We start from the raw sequence: 17,235 nt of genomic DNA, 5'->3' as shown, positions 1-17,235 counted from the left end.
GCTATGCTACCTACTCAATGTCAGTCACTGTGATGATAAATAGTAGTCTAATAGTGAATCAGCTGACATGGTTACTTTCCTAATGAGCCCCTGCTGTTGGGCAGAAATCCATACAACCTAAACAGTGTTAAAAGTAATACGTTTTAAGTTAGGCACTTAACCCCAATTTTATGGGATACAGAAAACATTTTGGAGCAAGGTACTTCTAAGACCTAGTTGGTGAAAACAGGCAAGATGGCTTGGCACAGGTGTATTTCATTTAAAGGGAAGAGCATGGTAAAAGGCCCAGATGTCAGAGCAGCTCAGTAGAGAAGATGAACATTATTTAGAAGGATGAGAGCAGGGACAAGTGCAAGCTTCCAAGTACAGGAAGGTGATATAATTTGGCTGTGTCCCCACCTAAATCTCATCTTGAAATGCCGTTCCCATAATCCCCATGAGTCGTGGGAGGGACTTGGTGGGAGGTAATTGAATCATGGGGGCAGTTACCTCTATGCTGCTCTCATGATAGTGAGTTCTCCTGACGGTTTTATAAGGTGCTTTTCCCCTTTTTGCTGGGTACTTCTGCTTGCTGCTGCCATGTGAGGAAGGACATGTTTACTTTCCTTTCTGCCATGATTGAAAGTTTCCTGAAGCCTTCCCAGCCCTGTAGAACTGTGAGTCAATTAAACCTCTTTTCTTTATAAATTACCCAGTCTTGGGTATGTCTTTATTAGCAGTGTGAGAACAGACTAATACAGAAGGACGGGGGTCCTGAGACACAAGCCTAGAGGAATGAGCAGCGTTAGTTTATGTTTGGTATTTTCTTCTGAGACAAATGGAGAACCTCCAGAGGACTTTAAGCAGAAAGAACTACATGATCAGACTTGTGTTTAAAAAGCTTTACCCCTGGCATGGGGAATAGGTTAAAGGAGATAAAACTGAAGGTAGTCAAGCTAGTTAGGAGGCTAAAAGACAACAGTCCAGATCAGAGATAAAGGTGACCTGAATATAGGTAGAAGTGGAAGAGATGGGGAGAAATGAAGAGATTTGGCGGGGGGAGCCGGGGGGGAACTGCTAGAATTGAATGGCTAACTGGACTTAGGGGAAGTGTCAGGAATGACTTTCCTCCTGGTATTCGTCTTGTGTAACTGGGTGGAGGGTGGTGCCATTTACTGGAGGGAAGACAGATGATGGGCTCAAATACAGAGGAGCTCAGTTATCTATGGAATGTCCAAGTGGAGACACCCAGTAGGTTTCAGGAGGGAAACCTGAACTAGAGACCAATATTTGGGCAGCATCAGCATGGGGTGGTAATGAAGGCCACAGCCCAAGTGAGTCTGGGCCAGGAGACATGGATCCTGCAGCCATGCCCCCACCTCTCTGCTCATGCATCCTCCCTGGGTCAGATTCTTGACTCCCAGCCCAAACAAGAAGTGTAGATATGGCTGAGCTCCATTAAAACGAATCTTGCAGCAGTGTTTTGGTCGGGGGACTTCCTTAGCATCAGGTTTGGGCAACAGAAAAGCTTTCTGCTGTTTCTACTGTGATTCCTAGAGCCAGAAATGTGTATTTGGAAAGTTGGCTATTTTTATACTGCCTATATTTGCTGCAATTATTTCCTTTCAGTTTCCCTTAGTGTTTAGTAAAAATCTTTCCAAAAATATCAGCCTGTCTCAGTTGTGTGAAAGGCACAGAAGTAAAGAAAATTTTGTCAAGCTTGGAGCCAACTATTTAAAAGGTGGCTGTGGCTTTAGGAGGCTTGGCTTGGTGTCACAGGAGGAACAAGCTGGAAGGAGACCCACAAGGAAAGTAAAACCCTGAAGAACAGAGTTGGGGGTCACTTGTGCAGCCACCCCTTGCCACCTGAAATTAATCTTCCAATCTGGTTCTCTACTACCACTTGTAGTGGAGTGTTGTGGAAAGATAAAAGACACTGGTGTCAGAAATGAATTTGAACCCTAACACAACCACTTAGCAAACTGAGAAACTTTGGGCAAATTACTTAATTATTCTGGGCCTCCATCTTCTCATAGGCAAAATAAAAATAATAACGAACTTGGAGTGTTTTTAGAATAATGCCTGCAAAACTCAAGGCTTAGAGCAAGCGCTCAGTATATGGTGCCTGTTGCAATTATTACCCTGTGGGTGGCCGTAAGTAATGAAAATGGCCAAGGACTAGAATTCAGAAATCAAAGATGGTCCTTAAGTAACAGAATCAAGTGGACCAAATGGCAAACATAATGTAGGTTAGCATCTGGTCAAAGCCAGGCAATGAGTTCAAACCCAAGAGGTCTGCAGGAAGCAGAAGGACGGAACAAAGTACATAAGCGTCCCCAACCTTGAAAAGATGACAGCCTGAGATCACGTCCTGCTCTAGCTTCTCGCATTTCTCTTGCTGGAACAGAGGTCTACTCCTGGGCTTGGTTTCCCTGTGATCTGAGGCTGGTCCAATAGCCAGAGAGAGCAGGTGGCTGGAACATTATGGTTTTTCTGATATGCTGAGGTGCTCTCTCAAATCATTCATGCTGAGTCCTTGCTGCTTGCCAGTGGCTCTGAGTATAGCCCATAAGCTCTATTTTTCCTATCCACTCTTTCCCACAATCCCTAAGAAATTGAGCAGGATAAAACCTCAACTGCATTTCTACCTGAGCACCTTCCAAAGACTGGGTGAGTGACTACAGAGAGAGCAACTCATGGCCTCCAGCCCATTTCCTCCCCCTTGCCAGTTGTCTCTGTTCCTCTTCCCACCTGCCTCCAGTGGGGGTGGATGGATTATAGTCACTTCCTAGGAATTAGAGCTGGAGAGATGACAAAATTGCTAGGGAGCAGGTGTATCTGGCATGGATTCACTCTTTTTGGTGGGGGGGTAGATATTTACATCACTGGAGCTGAAAGAAATCATGAAAATCACAGAATCCAGGGGCTGCAAACTCAAATGTAGTCGCCTCAATTCCTCACTCCTTTGTCCTTGGGTCAGAAAAGTGCCCTTCCTGAGAGGCCAGCACATGGTGCTCTCCTGGGGGCACAGGTCTTAAGTTGTCAAAAGAGAATGAGCTTCAAGACTTTTATTCAGAGGAGGGGGATGGAAAGTCATGCCCCTGCTCCTGAATGTGAACGGGGAACCAAGTGGCCCCAGGAGCTGTCAGCATCTAGATCATTAACATAAGAAGTCAGCCTGAGATCAAAGGAAACCACAAAGGAGGGTAGAACCAAGAGATCTGGGGGCAAAGCACAGGAGGACAGGGTAGATTGGAGTTGAAGCCACAGATGTATTGTGAGCCCCGAAATGAAGGAAACTCTGAAACCTGCAGTGCTTTGGGAGTTCCTAGCTGGTGTGCCAGTAAGCCAGTGTGAGTCAGATTTTCCATTCCTTGAAATGTGGGAGCTTCTTCCTGATTTACTGAGGAATCCCTACCCTACTGTTCTCCTCCCACTTTAGATCAACATGGGCCTAGAGTCAAGGAAGCCCTTCTTGCCTTACTCCTTTCTGCACTCTATTTAGAATGCTGGCTGCCCTTTGACTTTGGGAAAATTACTTAAGCTTTTAGGGTTTCAGGTTTTTTATCAGTGAGGTGGGACAGTAATAGGCCCACCTCATATAATGTACTTAGCCCAGCACATAAGTGCTCAATGGATATTGGTAGTGGTGGTCGTCATTGTAAGTAGTAGTAGTAGTAGCAGTAATAGTATTGGTGTTGATATTAGTGATGCTTAATTTTATGTGGTAACTTGACTGGCCACAGGGTGCCTCAATTTAACACTTTCTGGGGGTGTCTGTAAAGGCATCACTACATAAAATTGGCATTTGAATCAGGATTTGGGCTCAGAAAAGCAGATGGCCCTCCCCAGAATGGGTGGGCATCACCCAATCCATTGAGGGCCTGGATAGAACAAAAAGGTAGAGGAAGGAGGAATTTGCCTCCCTTTTTTTTTCCTGCCTCATTGCTTGAGCTGGGACATGTCATCTCATCTTCTCCAGCAATCATGCTGGAATTTACACTGTCATTTCTTCTGGTTCTCAGGCCTTCAGACCCAGACTGAATTATACCACTGACTTTCCTGGGACTCCAGCCTACAGAGAGCAAGCAGGCTGCAGATTGGGGGACTTGTCAGCACTCATAAACATGTAACACAATTTATATTCATATATATATATATTTATATATATATATATTTATATGTGTATCTCAGCACAGAAATAGAATATACTTATTTCATCCCTTTCCATTGAATATATACATACATTTTATATCTATTATATATATATATATAGAGAGAGAGAGAGACAATACATATATGTAGTTATATGGAGAGAGCAAGGGTATATAGTATATAATCTGTAAATATACGTTTTATAAATGTATATCTATATGTTCACATATACATATATAAACCCTCTCTCTCCATATACCTACATATATATGTATATATTCAATGGAAAAGGATGAAATAAATATATGTGTGTGTGTGTGTGTATATATATTCTATTGGTTCTGTTTCTTTGAGGAACCCTAATACAGCATTATTACCCAAACCCTAATCCTGAGAAAGTTCTTCCAAATCTGCCGTGTGCCCTCCCCCAGCTTCCCATCCAATACAGGTCCATTATCATCCCTGCTCTACAGTCTGGGGTAAGTTACTGGGGTAAGATCAGTTAACTTCATATCTGTTCTTGCACAATCTAGGGAAAAGCACAAGGTTTAAGAAGGCCTGGAAGGGGAGACCTAGCCAGTTGCCAGTTGAGAAGAGTAATGGTGTGACCTGGGTGACAGCCAGATCAAGTTGTCTTATCAGAGCAGCTGACAGAGAAAACAGCTGAACAGACTAATCCAAAGCAAAGCCCTTACTGTTACACTGCTAGACAACCCAGGCATACCCAAGTCAATTAATAAGCCTAAAGATAAGGAGCAGGGTAAAAATTTGGGTGCAAATTGGAAGACAACTGGAGCAGGGCAGGAGGTAGAACAGATTCCATAGTGATGGTTATTCTGCCCTGTGATCTTTGTTGAACTGAACTGCTTTCTCTAGACACTATTGTTACCAAAGGAAATAACACGTTCTCAGTCTACCTTACTGCTTATCGGTTGTGTGGGTCACAGGAATTGGGGGTGAGGGACTGCTTTAAAGGATCAGGATCAGGGTGAACAAAAACTACTGAGGCTTCAGTGTCAGTTATCCCAAAGCCCACATGGATTGTGTGATTCTGTAAATCCTAAACTAAATAGGAGCAACCATCTCTGATATTTATTTTGTGCGACTGTCAACCTCAAATGCCATCCTGAATTCTGTATATGACAGTCACCAGCCTGCCTGATACCTCGTTGATCAACTTTTCCCCATGCTACCAAGCCATGCCAGGTGGACAGAACAATTCTCCAGGGAAGCCAAGAGCTATCACTTCCTTTTTCTACCTAATACATTTTGTCCCTGATAATCCATTTGTCATATCTGACTTTCTCCTTCCTGCTGGCAGCAACCAGAGACCCTCTCATTACACGACTGCCAGGCTTGCTTCAGCCTGAACTGCTGCAGAATTAACTTGTCATGTCCGCTCCACCATGGGAACCTGTGGGGAGTCAGAGCCTCAAACAGCTGAAACACCGGAGGGAAAGATTTCCTGCCTGTGTCATTTCCATCTACAGCACCATGGTGCACTCATTAAGGCGTGGGTTGGAAGGTGCTATAGACAGATACGTGCACTGGGAGGATGGAACCTGCTTTTGAACTTAAAACCATGAAGACACGTGTTTGTAAGACATTTTGCACCTTTCAAAAACATTCTCAGATGTGAACAGGCCATAGGGAGGTCATTATTTCTCTTTTCACAGAGTTAGTTGCCATGTTGCAGAGAAATCTCTGAACTCTAAATCAGGAGCATCAGTTTAAGTAATGTCTCTGCTACTAACCAATTTATGAATCTATGCAAAGTCACTTAACTTTTCCAATCCGCAGCTTTTTCAACTCCAAAATGAAGGCAATAAAACCAATGTTAAAGGCACTTGATTAAAGGAAGATAATTTTTAAATGCTTTATAAATTTTGAAGTACTATACACATCGATCCATTACGATGATTATATTATGAAAGCGCAGCTCAAGCTGCAATGAAGCATCAGAGAAGGCAGGTAGGGCAGTGGGTGCCCAGGAGTTCTGGTCTCTACTCCTTTTTCTCACTCTGTGGCCTGGGGTGAGTCATTTAACTTTCTTGTGGATCCACTATTTCATTTATAAAATGGAAAATAATAAAAACTATTTTGAGATTAATTTTGAGGATTACATTAGATAGTGCAGGTAAAGTATTCTAGCACACAGGCTAGCATACCATAAACCTTCAACGAACAGTTCGCATCATCATCAGTATTAACTTCTGGTTAACTAAACATCTGGACCAGAATCCATGATTTCTGGTTTAGTGCTGCAGAAGTTTCTGTTAATTTGATGAACCTGACTTCAAACCACAGAATGTTAGAACTAGGAGCACACGATACCATAGTTACCTTTCTGTTACTACAGACAAGAGATCTGGAGCTTACATAAGAAAGTGAATTGTTCAAGGTCATAGATGGAATAGGAAAAGAGCTCAGACTTCAGCCCAGTTCTGGGCTCTCACTCCAGTATGCCTTCCACCATCCCATGGAGACAGAGACTCACAGATCTTGGAACCGCAAAGACTGAGAGATCATCTAGCTCATTCCATCGCCCATGGTGGAAGGAAGTCACAATGCAGAGAAAAAAAATGGCATGGCATGGTTACACAGGGGCTGGAAGTCATTTCAGTGTATACATATCTTAACACACCATACTGTACACCATGAATATACCCAATTTTTATATGTCAATTATGCTTTAAAGCTGGAAGAAAAAGAATGGAGAAAAAATATATATATGATACACTTTGTCCATCTGATTCCAGAGCTTAAGCACATATTTACTCAGTTTCTATTTTTCTCACTTGTGGAAACTCAGGCTTAGAGAGGCAAGTGATTTTCCCATGGTTTAACAGTGATGAAGAGAAGAGCTGGCAGGACTGCCTAGTCCTCCCACTACAAGTTCACAGCAATTTCCATCAGGTAGTATTTCTCTTATGCAACCTTCACGTGTATACTTTCTGGCCAAGTCTTCCTTGGATTTAACATTCTGGGATTCACATACAAAGTGTTTGGAACATTGGGACCAGGTCTTGGTGGACAGGGATTATGCTATTCTGCCTACATGAGAAGTAAGAGAAATGGGGAATAGGATTTGGCAGGTGTCAGGCAACTAGACTGTCAAGGGAATGAAAACTACTTCCTTTAAAACTGGTGTAAGGGACTAGCTATGCTTAGCTTGAAGAGTAGAGTCCTACCTTTGTGTGGCAAGGTAGGTTTCCATGAAGTTTCCATGAAACTTCTTTACAAATTTTCTGAAAAATGCCAGGTAGAAGAGGAAATAGATTAACAAACGTGTTATTTGGATTCTGGAGTCAGAGAGCCCTGGTTTTGAATTCTGACTTTACTGCTTCATAACCATGAAAGCTTCCTCAAGTGAGTTGGCCTCAGATTACCTACATCTGCCGCACATAATCCAGTATGAATAATGATGTCCTTGTCCACCTGACTCCAGAGTCCATGTGACTGCACTGAGGATTAAAATGAGCTAAATCCCAATCCAACGTTCTTTCCACCTCAATCTTCAAAGAACTTACAAGGCCCTAGTCAATTTCCGAAGTAGGAGGTAGGATTACAAAGAATTTCCAAAGCCCTAAATTGTGTGATTATATGTGCCACTTCAATAGACTCAGATATAGACATCATTTATGTCACGTCTGTAATATTTGAGGGGGGAATTATGTCATTTAATGTGTATCAGCATCTGTAAATGATACAGGTGCATTTAATTATGTGGGTTCTCCGTAGAATTACTTTGCCCAAGAAGGCTGTCAGCAGTAGTTTTCATAAAACAACTCTGTAGTTCCTTTGAGACTTCCTGGTATGCAGAGATAAAAAGGCTAATTTCATTATTTTTCAAAAGGAAAAAAAAAAAAAGCCTTACTCAGTAGAGGGAGATCTCCCAGTATTCACAACCTGGTACTCCACTCTAAAACAGGCTCCATTCAGGTGGGTGCGGTGGCGCATGCCTTTAATCCCAGCACTTTGGGAAGCTGAGGTGGGCACATCATCTGAGGTCAGGAGTTCGATATCAGCCTGCTCAACATGATGAGACCTCCACCTCTACTAAAAATATAAAAATTAGCTGGGTGTGGTGATGTGTACCTGTAGTCTCAACTAGTTTGAGGCTGAGGCAGAAGAATTGCTTGCAGCCAAGAGGTGAAGGTTGCAGTGAGCCAAGATCATGCCACTGCACTCCAGCCCGGGTAACAGAGTGAGACTCCATCTCAAAAATTAAAAAAATAAAAAGGCCCCATTCCTTTCTTGGATTCCCCATTCCTTTGGTTCTGGTTTCTTCTCTGGGTTGGCCTATTCAGATTGATGTTTGGGTTAGTTGAACTTCATGATTAGTTTTCAATTTATTCTTTCTTCCTTGATCTGGCCCATCCCTGTGCCAAGCTCAGGTTTTCCCAAATCATCTTCTTCTTCTTGCTGCTGCTGCTGCTACTACTATCACTCATTCATAGAGAAGTTGCAACTCATTGAGATGGAAATAAAAAATGATTGTATTTTTTCAGGACCTCTCCCCAAACTCTGTTATATATATTTTACTGAAATTTTATGGAAATACATACATACAGAAGCATGCACAAATTACAATAAATTCCACAAAGCGAAAAACATTTGTAATTACAGCACAGGTCAAAAAATAGAGCATTACCAGAAAAATAGGAGCTCCCTTTGAGCTCTCTCATGGGCGCTATTTCCTCCTCTTCTCCAAAGCTAACTATTATTTTTACTTCTAACATCAGAAACTATTTCTATATTTTATGAAGATTACTATAATGGAGTTATACAGTATGCATTATTTTGTGTCAAACATTGTTTACTCAACATTACCTAATATCCACTCACATTGTGAGTAGCAGTATTTTGCTCATTTTCATGGCTTAATAGTACTCTATTTTTACGCATATGCCGTAAGAGATCAAATCAGTCTTCTGTTGGACATTTAGGTTTCCAGTTTAGAGCTATTATAAATAATGCTGCTATAAAACATCTCCACATTTAATTTAGTGCACATATGTATACTTTTCTGTAAGATATATATCTAGGGGTAGCATTGCTAGGTCATAATATCTGCATATATTCCGTTTTAGGAGTTATTGCTAAATAGTTCACCAAATTGGTTGTACTAATTTACACTCCCACCAGCAATGTTTGAGAATGCCGATTTCCCCAATTCCATGCTAAAATTTAGTATTGTCAGTCTCTTTAAGTCATGCTGGTGGCTGTGTAGGATTATATTATTTATCTCATTTTATTTAATTTACATTTTCCCAATGAATAAGGAGACCAAGCACATTTTCATATGCTTCTTGGAATAGTTGAATGTCTTAATTTTTGAGGTCTTTTGAAGTTGGTTTATTGAAATACAGTGACATACAGAAGCATTCGATTATTTTTCTATTGTTTTTTTTTTTAATTGACTGATAGGAATATACATATATAACATATATATTCTTTTTTGGTTTTTTGAGACGAAGTTTCACTCTTGTTGCCCAGGCTGGAGTGCAATGGCTAAATCTCGGCTCACTGCAACCTCCAACTCCTGGTTCAAGCGAGTCTCCTGCCTCAGCCTCTCAAGTAGCTGGGATTACAGGTGTCTGCCACCACGTGCAGCTAATTTTTTGTATTTTTAGTAGAGTCAAGGTTTCACCATGTTGGCCAGGCTGGTCTTGAACTTCTGACCTCAGGTGATCCACCCACCTTGACCTCCCAAAGTGTGGGGATTACAGGTGTGAGCCACTGCACCCAACCTACATGTATTTTATATATATATATATATATATATATATATATATATATATATTCTGAATTTGAATTTTTATGTATACAACATACATATAGCAAATATCTTCATCCACGTAATTCTTTCAATGAATATAAATTTCTCAATTTAACGTAATCCAGTCTAGCAAAATATTGGTGTATTTTGTGTCCTAAGTCTTTGCCTGTCTTTCACATTTAAATCTAAAATCTCATCAATGATTCTTGTGAACAGTGTGGCATATGTCATAAACTTTTTAAAATTTAGAAATTCAGTAGACTCAGAACCAATTATTAAACAGCCTTTTCTATGCTGTAGGCCAGCTTTATCAATACCACACAGTGGCCCTTTAAAATTCCCAGTCATGAGGCTAACACTAACCCTAACTCCTGCTACTCCCTAATCCTTCCCCTTCCTGTTACATCACTGCCTAGAGCTTTACCTCTTTCACTTTGTCCTACCAAAATTCAATCTCCCCAGCTCCACCCCTTCTCAACTGCCCAAAACCATCTCCTCCAAACATCTCACTCCTGTAGCTTACGTTGGAGGAAAACGAGACAACAGTTTTCAAAGAATTCTGATATCTGGTGTATTAATCCAGTTGGGTTACAATAACAAAATACAGTAGTTTCCCCTCATCAGCAGGAACTGTTCCAAGAACCCCAGTGGACACCCTGAAACCTTGGACACTACAGAACTGTATATATACTATATGTTTTCCCATACATACATACCTAGGATTGGGTTACATTTATAAATTAGGCATGATACTCTGTTTTGTGGCTATTGAGTAAAATAACGGTTACTTGAATTCAAGCACCGCATTACTGACAGTCAATCTGGTAATGGATTTGGCTGCAAAGTGACTAACTCAGGTAGCATGTAAAGCATGGATCTACGGGACAAACGGGATGATCCACATTCCAGGGTGGACAGAGTGGGACAGTGCAAGATTTCATTATGCTGCTCAGAACAGCACATAGTCTAAAACTTATGAATTGTTTATTTCTAGATTTTCTCTTTTAATCTTTTCAGACCCCAGTTGACTAAGGATAACTGAAACCATGGAACACAAAACCTGAAATAAGGGGTGACCACTGTACCATGGGGCGTGGCTTAAACAACAAAAATTTATTCTCTCATAGTTCTGAAGTCTGGGAGGTCCAAAAGCAAGCTGCCACCTGATTTGGTTTCTGGTGAAGAGTATATATGTATATTCCTCGTAGACGGCTGCCTTTTCCTTGTATTCTCCCATGGTAGAGAGAAAAAGAGCGAGCTTTCTGGTGTCTCTTCTTATAAAGATACTAATCCTACTGTATCACCCCCCAATTATGATCGCAATTAACCTTAATTACCTCCTTACAGACCCTACTTTCAAGCACAGTCACATTAGCAGTTAGGGATTTAACATACAAATTTAGGGGGAAGACACAGTTTAGTCCATAATATTCTGCCCCAAACCCCTCAAATTCATGTCTTCATCACATGCAAAATACATTCCTTCCATCCCAACTGCCACAAAGAACTTAACTCATTCCAGCATCAACTCTGAAGTCTGAAGTCCAAAGTCTCATCTAAATATCATCTAAATCAGATATTAATGACACTTAAGGTATGGTTAAACCTGAGACAAAATTCTTTAGTTTTGAAACTGTGAAACCAGACAAGTGATGTCTTCTGAAGTACAATAGTGGGACAAGTGTTAAGATAGACATACCCATTCCAAAAAAAATAAATAGGAAAGAAGGAAGGGGCGATGGGTCCCTGATATGGTTTGGCTGTGACCTCACCCAAATCTCATCTTGAATTCCTATGTGTTGTGGGAGGGATGCAGTGGGATCTAATTGAATCATGGGGCAAGTGTTTCCACTGCTGTTCTTTCGATAGTGAGTAAGTCTCATGAGATCTGGTGGTTTTAAAAAGAGGAATTCCCCTGCAAAACTTGCTCTCTTTGCCTGCTGCCATCCATGTACGATCAGACTTGCTCTTCCTTGCCTTCTGCCATGATTGTGAGGCTTCCCCAGCTACCTGGAATTCCAAGTCCAATTAAACCACTTTTTGTAAATTGCCCAGTCTCTGGAATATCTATCAGCAGCATGAAAATGGACTAATACAGTACATTGGTACCAGCAGAGTGGGGCATTGCTGAAAAGATACCTGAAAATGTGGAAGCGACTTTGGGACTCGGTAACAGTAAGAGGTTGGAACAGTTTGGAAGGCTCAGAAGATGACAGGAAAATGTGGGAAAGTTTGGAACTTCCTAGAGACTTGTTGAATGTCTTTGACAAAAATGCTGATGGTGATGTGAACAATAAGGTCCAGGCTGAGGTGGTCTCGGATGGAGATGAGGAACCTGTTGGGAACTGGAGCAAATGTGACTCTTGTTATGTTTTAGTAAAGAAACTGGCAGCATTTTGCCCCTGCCCTAGAGATTTGTGCAACTTTAAACTTAAGAGAGATGATTTAGGGTATCTGGTGGAAGAAATTTCTAAGCAGCAAACTATTCAAGAGGTGACTTGGGTGCTGTTAAAAGCATTCAGTTTCATAAGGAAAGCAGAGTATAAAAGTTTGGGAAATTTGCAGCCTGACAATGCAATAAAAAAGAAAAATCCCATTTTCTGAGTAGAAATTAAAGCCAGTTGTAGAAATCTGCATAAGTAACAAGGAGCCAAATGTTAATCCCCAAGACAATGGGGAAAATGTCTCCAGGGCATGTCAGAGGTCTTCATGGCAGCCCCTCCCATCACAGGCCCAGAGGCCTAGGAGGAAAAAGTGGTTTTGTGGGCCCAGTCCAGGGTCCCACTGCTGTGTGCAGTCTAGGGACTTGCTGCCCTGCATCCCAGCTGCTCCACATGTGGCTGAAAGGGGCCACTGTAGTGCTCAGGCCATGACTTCAGAGGATGCAAGCCTCAAGCCATGGGAACTTCCATGTGGTGTCGAGCCTGTGAGGGCACAGAAGTCAAGAACTGAGGTTTGAGAACCTCTCCCTAGATTTCAGAAGATGTATGGAAACACTTGGATGTCCAGAGAGAAGTTTGCTGCAGGGGCGGGGCTCTCATGAAGAAGCTCTGCTAGCGCAGTGCAGAAGGGAATTGTGGGGCCAGAGACCCCACACAGAGCCCCTACTGGGGCAATGCCTAGTGCAGCTGTGAGAAGAGCACCACCATCCTCCAGACCCCAGAACGGCGGATCCACCAACAGCTTGTATCATGCACCTGGAAAAGCTGCAGACACTCTACACCAGCCACTGAAAGCAACTATGAGGAAGTCTGTACCCTGCAAAGCCACAGGGGCAGAGCTACCCAAGATCATGGGAACCCACTTCTTGCATCAGCATGACCTGGATGTGAGACATGGAGTCAAAGGAGATCATTTTGGAGCTTTAAGATTAGACTGCCTCACTGGATTTTGGACTTGCATAGGGCCTGTAGCCCCTTTGTTTTGTTTTAGCCAATTCCTCCCTTTTGGAATGGCTGTATTTACCCAATGCCTGTACCCCCACTGTATCTAGGAAGTAACTAACCTGGTTTTGATTTCACAGGCTCATAGGTGGAAGAGACTTGCCTTGTCTCAGATGAAAGTTTGGACTGTGGACTTCTGAGTTAATGCTGAAATGAGTTAAGACTTTGGGGGACTGCTTGAAAGGTATGATTAGTTTTGAAATGTGAGGTTTGGGAGAGGCCAAGGGTGGAATGATATGGGTTGGCTGTGTCCCCACCCAAATCTCATTTTGAATTTGTGTGTGTGTCATGGGAAGGGCCTGGTGGGAGGTAATTGAATCACAGGGCAAGTCTTCCCCATGCTGTTCTCATGACAGTGAATATGTCTCACGAGATCTGATGATTTCAAAAGGAGGAGTTCCCCTGCAAAAGCTCTTTGTCTGCTGCCATCCATGTAAGACGTGACTTGTTCTTCCTTTCTTTCTGCCATGATTGTGAGGCATCCCCAGCCATGTAAGTCCAATTAAACCTGTTTTGTAAATTGCTCAGTCTCAGGTATGTCATTATCAGCAATATGAAAATAGATTAATACAGTCCCAAACGAATCCAAAACCTAGCAAGGCAAATTCCATTAGATATTAAGCCTCATGAATAATCCTCGGTTAGCTTGATGTCCCACCTTCCAAACTCACTGGAATGGCAGCATCACCCTCCTGGCTCTGCTGGGCAGCCCTTGTCCTTTAGCTGGCCGCAGCAATCCCCCTGCCCCTTTGTCTTGGCAAGATTTGTCTCTCAGAAGTCACCATCCATAAGGGTTTCTTCAAGGGCTCCCCTCCCAAAACCGAGGAGAAAACATCCTTGTCTCCTGGGCCTGTGTGGGAGTGGCAGCTCTGAAGCCCTCTGAATCTCTTTCAGAGTGATTTTCTCTTTTCTTGAATAATAGTGTATGTTTGCAGTCAGATACCTCTATGGTTTAATCTTGTAGATTCCAGGAAGTCCAACAGCTGTCCTTCACTCCATATTCCACTTTCTCTGCCTGCTTTAGTTCAAACTGGCAGTGTCTGCTGGTATCATCCCATCTCTATTCCTGACTTCTATTGAGATGACTGATTCGCTCTACAAGTCATATTCATGATCTCCTTATCAAATGGTTGTTTAGTCTTATATTTAGTGTTCTCTTCAGAACAAGGTTTCTTGTTTTTGTTTTTTTTTCAATATGGATACTCTGAGAATTTTTCAAGTCTTCAAGTTCTGACTTGGTTTTGCTTAACAATTTCTTATTTAATCCATCCTTCTTCTTTCACAATTTACTATAAGCATTCAGAAGAAACCAAGCCTCTCCTTCAACACTTAGCTTAGGAAACTCCTCAGACTGAGTCCTACAGAAATGAATCCCATGTTGTTGCCCAAATTTCCACCTTCTGCAAAACACTAGAACACATTTCAGTGAAGTTCTTTGCCATATTATAATAAGGATTATTTTTTTCCATTTACAATAACAAATTCCTTATTGCCACCTGAGACCTTACCAGTACCTCCCTTAACATCCACACTTTTATAGTATGCATCTCAGAACTCTTCCAGCCTGTACGTCTGAGTTCCAAAGCCACTTTCACATTTTTTAGGCATTTATTACAGCAGCACCACAGTTCTTAATACCAAAATATGCATTAGACTGCTTGGGCTGCTATAACAAATTATAGATTGGGTAGCTTAAATAACAGAAGATTCCAGCTGATTTAATTTCCATTCAGAGCTCTCTTCCTGGCTTGTAGATGGCCACCTTCTTGCTGTGTCCTCACATGGTGGGGAGGACAAGCTCTCTGGTATCTCTTCCTATTAGGACAGTAATCCTTAGCATCAGGGCCCCACCCTTATGACCTCATTTAACTTTAGTTACCTCCTTGTAGGCCTATCTCACACTAGGGGCTAGGGCTTCAACATATGAATTTTGGGAACACAGTTCAGTCCATAGCATCTGTTAATAGAAGTCTTACCATTTTATTCTGTTTTATCAAGATTGTCTGGGTGATTCTCAGTCTTTTCAATTATTATATAAATTTTAGAATCAACTTTTTGATTTTCACAAAAATATCCTAGTAGTATTATTATAATTAACCTGTAGATCAGACTGAAGAGAAGTGGTATCTCAAAAATATTTAGTCTTCCAATTTATAAATATGGTATATCCTTCCATTTATGTTTGGTACTTTTTATTTGTGAATTTTTGTTTGTATATTTTGATGTTGCATTGTCTGATACATATTCACAATTGTTGTATCCTATAGGTGTATTAACCTTTTATCATATTTATTTATCTCAAATAATTTTCTATTATAAATTCAACATTCTCTTAATATAGCTTTGATAGACTGTTTCCACTCCTCTAAATACTTTTATTTAAGGACTATCTCAAACGCAGTTGTGGCACTTAATTCAATTTTAAAATCCTAGTCTTTAATTGGAATATTTAATCCATTTACATTTAATGTAACTATTAAATATAAACCCAAATTTGAGATTATAACTAAAATCTTACTATTTGGTTCTTTTTTTCCTCTATTTTCTTTTTCTCTGATCTCTTGACTTTGGATTAAAAAAAAAATTCATGTCTCCTACTAGCCTACCAATTGTATGTTTTTGCTAGTCTTTTAATGGTTACAAAAGACATCAAAAATTTATCATTTGCTTATCACAATCTAATAGAAATTATTTTTAAGCCACTTCCCAGACAGTGCAAAAGTAGAAGTATTTTATATCTATTTAACTCACTTGCATTTTGTATTACTGTTGTCACATATTCTACATAGAGCTTAAACCCTAAGTGTTATTCTTTTATTATTTTATTGATTTATATGTTTAAATCTTCATTTTTTCATTTACATACACATTTACTTTTTCTGTTGCTTTTCATTTCTTCTTTAATTCTGTGCTATTCTGAGAATATTTTCTCCTACATGAAGACGTTTGGTATTTCATTTAACATGGGTAAGATGGTAATAAATTCAGCTTTAATTGAAAATGTCTATTTCACTTTAATTTTTGCTCTGAGCAGAAATTTAAGTTGGCAGTTATTTTAGCAGTTTGAAATTTGTCTTCCGAACTCTGTCATTTCTATTGAGACACAAGTTTTCTTACTGATGCTGTTTTGAATGTAATGTGTCTCTTTGGCTACCTTAAAAGTTTTCTATTTGTCTTTGGTTTTCAACTAACTTACTATAATGTACCTACATGTGTTTTCTTTATATTTATTAATCTAGAGATCTGTTAAACACCTATAATCTGTGACTTAAGTTTGTCATTCATCAGTTTAGAGAAATTCTCAGCTAATATCTATCTATCTATCTATGTATATATGTCTATCTATCTATGTATAGATATCTATCTATGTATATATGTCTATCTATCTATGTATATATGTCTATGTATATATGTCTATCTATGTATATATGTCTATCTATCTATGTATATATGTCTATGTATATATGTCTATCTATCTATGTATATATGTCTATCTATGTATATGTCTATCTATACATGTATATATGTCTATCTATACATGTATATATGTCTATCTATACATGTATATATGTCTATCTATATATGTATATGTGTATATCTATATATGTATATGTGTATATCTATATATGTATATATGTGTATATCTATATATCCATATACGTACATATATCGATATATACCTATATCCATATACGTGTATATATCGATATATACCTATATCCATATACGTATATATCGATATATACATATATATATGTATATATCGATATATCTATATGTATATATATCTATATGTATATATATCGATATCTATGTATATCTATATCTATATATGTATATATCGATATCTATGTTTATATATCTATATCTATATAT

General features: G+C 40.1%; 2 long non-coding RNA genes across 2 annotated transcripts in view; one reads left to right on the top strand and one right to left on the bottom strand.

Moving 5' to 3' along the window:
* The window catches only part of LOC134809725 (uncharacterized), a 527,418-nt gene that overhangs the window by 463,915 nt on the left and 46,268 nt on the right, over window positions 1-17,235 (bottom strand). The window lies entirely within an intron of this gene.
* LOC134809727 (uncharacterized) lies at window positions 447-5,980 on the top strand. Its single transcript, XR_010156152.1, has 3 exons — window positions 447-656; window positions 4,005-4,108; window positions 4,668-5,980. It is a non-coding gene; the product is annotated as an uncharacterized LOC134809727 (long non-coding RNA).

This window comes from Pan troglodytes, chromosome 23 (genome assembly GCF_028858775.2).
Source record: "Pan troglodytes isolate AG18354 chromosome 23, NHGRI_mPanTro3-v2.0_pri, whole genome shotgun sequence".
NCBI lineage: Eukaryota > Metazoa > Chordata > Mammalia > Primates > Hominidae > Pan > Pan troglodytes.
This window is presented reverse-complemented; position numbering and strand designations above follow the sequence as displayed.